The sequence below is a fragment of the Zingiber officinale genome, chromosome 5A, assembly GCF_018446385.1.
Source record: "Zingiber officinale cultivar Zhangliang chromosome 5A, Zo_v1.1, whole genome shotgun sequence".
NCBI lineage: Eukaryota > Viridiplantae > Streptophyta > Magnoliopsida > Zingiberales > Zingiberaceae > Zingiber > Zingiber officinale.
The window spans coordinates 144,966,143-144,969,615 of NC_055994.1; the positions used below are offsets into that span (position 1 = coordinate 144,966,143).

The following is a 3,473-nucleotide window of genomic DNA, read 5'->3' on the forward strand; positions in this document are numbered from 1 at the left end:
ATTATTGTAAAATGTTTTAAAAAATGTCTTAAAATTTTTTAAGTTTTTATCCTTAGATTTTTTCTTAGAATCCTAACTTTTTATGTGATTCAAGGGGAAAAAGAAAAAGTAAAAATTTAGGGGGAGGTAGATAAACAAATTTTTATCTGTTTGCACTTAATTGCAAATTTAGTTAAATTTATTTTTATGTCTATTGTTACCCTACCTTAACTTGGGTTGCTCACATAAAAAAGGGGGAGATTGTTGGAACCCCAAGGTTATTTTGGTTTGATCAACAAGTTAAGTTAGGTCCTGTGTATTTTTAACCTGGTGTCTAAGTGTGTAGGAGCTTAGGAGTACAGGTACTCGAGCGGAAGACGCAGCTTGCGAGAAGGATGACATGTGGTGCGTCCGAGGGACGAGGCACTGCGGAATAGTACACCAGTAGACGAGAAGGAAGTGTGCGGTGGTTCCGAGGGATGAGAAGCCGGAGCGGAAGATTGGTCGGGGAGCAAGGGACGCAGTTAGCGAGAAGGTCGGCACGGGATGCGACCGAGGCACGAAGTCTGCGGATGAGTACGCTGGCGGACGAGAAGGAAACACGCGGCAATTCCGAGGGACGAGAAGCCGGAGCGGAAGCCTGCTCGAGAAGACCGGAACTTGGGTTCGGGTGAGCCCTTTTCCGGATGGCTGAGATCACCCAAGCGAACAGATCCAGAGTAGAAGACCCGGACCGAGGCGGGACTGAACCGAAGAAGAGGTCCGGGATGAAAAAGTCAACGGTTGTTGACTTTGGGCTCCGGGGCGTCCGGAATAATTCAGGGCGCCCAGAATGCTTTCGGGCACCCGGATCGGAAAGTTTGATCAGAATGCGCCAATCGTGTTATGAGCGTTGGAAGATTAAGTTTTATGCCAGAGCAATCTATAAGGACATGAAGTGAGGTGATGCTACTACATGTGTATGCAGATCAGGTGCGTCCTGCATAATGTTCAGATTAAGCATGAAGCAAGACAACTTCATGTTTGTCTGGTGGCTAATACTATAAATTTTAGATTCAAGCTCAGGAAACGACAGTACTTATAGCCATAGAGAAGAACATGGTATTTCCACACGACGCAACGAACAGTTCGTTTTTCTCTAAAATAATAATAAATCGATTTGTACAAATTGTCACTTTTTTCCTCCTTCGACATCTATAGTTCAGTGATAAGATAGAAGATCCATGAAATCTACGAATAAAAGACAGACGCGTCTGTGTTTAGTAATTGACTAATCGTTTATTTGACTCATAAACACGTCGCTAATTCCTTCTCCGGTGGCAGAAAACTACAGGTGCAAATGGAACGAAACGTCGAAGAAACAATCATCGAGGTGAAGAATCAATTCACCAACCACAACAATCATAAAAGTCCATGGCGACAGAAAAATACAAAAAGAAGCAAACTTCATCGACATGAATGAAGAATTTAGCCGGCGGAAGGACGGAAACATGCAAAGGGAAGCAAATTTTGAGAATCTTCCATCAATACGAAGAATTCGAAAGGGGAAAATGTGAAGACATGGAAGACCCGCAGAAAAACACGACAAGAAGCAAACTTTTCAGACCGAATGAAGAATTCGATAAGGTGCAGGACAAAGACGTGCAACGGAAAGCAAAATTCGTGAAAACTCATTGATATGCATTACATTTTCCCCTCCTAATTCTTTTTGCTTATTATTTCATTTGCTTCTAGTCGAAAATATGCATTACATTGCATTTCTCTTAAATCTAAAGGCTAACCGTAAGTCTTCCATTTCTTTGTATATATTACATTTATATGATTATTTGTTATATTTACAAATCAAAAACGCAAATTTCATGGAAAAAAAATAGTTTGCTTTGGTAATTAAAAAAGAAAAAAGGAAGTTTAATTTAGATCCGATTAGATGTTTTTTTTTTTTTGGTTAAAAAAAACAGTATTTCTTAAATAAATTGTTAAGAAAAAATTTAACAGAAATCTTCTCTATATAAATTCGACACCTCTATCTCTCTGCCCTACCACGCCCCAACTTTTCTCTTCGATTCCTTTTCGAATAATTCGGTTCTCTACCATGCCTTCAGTGCAACCTTCCTCTGCCGCCCCCATCCCCGCCGTCGGAGGAGAAGCGGAGTACGAGCCCTTGTTGGCAGCGAACCCCAAACGCTTCCGTTCCTTTCCCATCGCCTACCCGTCCATTTGGGAGTTATACAAAAAGGCCCAGGCCTCTTCTTGGACTGCGGAGGAAGTTGATCTCTCGCAGGACCTCGGGGACTGGCACCATCGCCTCTCCTCCGATGAGCGCCACTTCATCTCCCGTGTTCTGGCCTTCTTCGCTGCCTCCGACAGCGCATCGTGATAGAGAACCTTGCCGCTCGGTTCTCTCAAGAGGTGAAACTCTTCGAGGCCCGCACCTTCTATGACTTCCAGAAGGCGATTGAGGGCATTCACACTGAGATGTACGCGCTTCTTCTTGATACCTACATCAAGGACAACAATGAGAAGGAGCATCTCTTCGATGCTATCGAGACTATTCCTTCCGTCGCTCGCAAGGCTAATTGGGCTCTGCGATGGATTGAATCATCCGAATCCTTTGCCGAGCGACTCGTTGCCTTTGCTTGCGTCGAGGGCATTTTCTTTTCTGGTTCCTTCTGTGCTATCTTCTGGCTAAAGAAGCGTGGATTGATGCCGGGCCTTACCTTTTCAAATGAACTCATATCTCGTGATGAAGGTCTTCATTGTGAATTTGCTTGTCTCCTCTATAGCCTCCTCCGTAGTAAGCTCTCAGAGGAAAGGGTGCGGTCTATCGTTGCCGACGCTGTTGATATTGAGCGGGAATTTGTCTGTGATTCCCTTCCTGTTGCCCTTATTGGGATGAATAGTGAACTCATGAGCCAGTACATTAAGTTCGTTGCAGATCATCTTCTAAGGGCTTTAGGGTATGAAAATATGTACATGGTAAGCAATCCTTTTGACTGGATGGAGCTCATCTCGCTGCAAGGGAAGACCAACTTTTTTGAAAAGAGAGTGGGGGAGTACCAGATGGCTTCTGTGATGTCGAGTTTGAATAGCGACGAAGCTAACCATGAGTTCAAGCTGGATGAGGATTTTTAAAAAGCTTCATGTTGTATTTTCCTACCTTTTGCTGTTATGTATATGCTTTTTTTTGCTCATAAACTTAGGCCTTTGGACATGTCTATGATCTATGTTTTGCTCTGTAAAAACTTGGGTGTTTGTTATCTGATTAGTCAAAATAAAGTGTGCTTATAATTCTACCGTGTTGTAAATGCTTGCGGAAATGATTTGGTCCTGGTTGTTAAGTTTATCGTGTAAGTTAAATGATTGTCTTAGTGTTGCCTATGATTCTAATGTGTTGTAAATGCTTGAGGAAATGATCGGTGTTAGATAATGTTGTAAATGCTCAAGGAAATGATGCATCAAAACAATTTGTTTTAACAAATGATTGGTTGACTTTT

At 42.4% G+C, this 3,473-nt stretch overlaps 1 pseudogene; it reads left to right on the forward strand.

The window, feature by feature from the left end:
• The first annotated feature begins 2,002 nt into the window (after window positions 1–2,002).
• Window positions 2,003–3,272, forward strand: LOC121982223 (annotated as a pseudogene).
• Window positions 3,273–3,473: the final 201 nt, after the last annotated feature.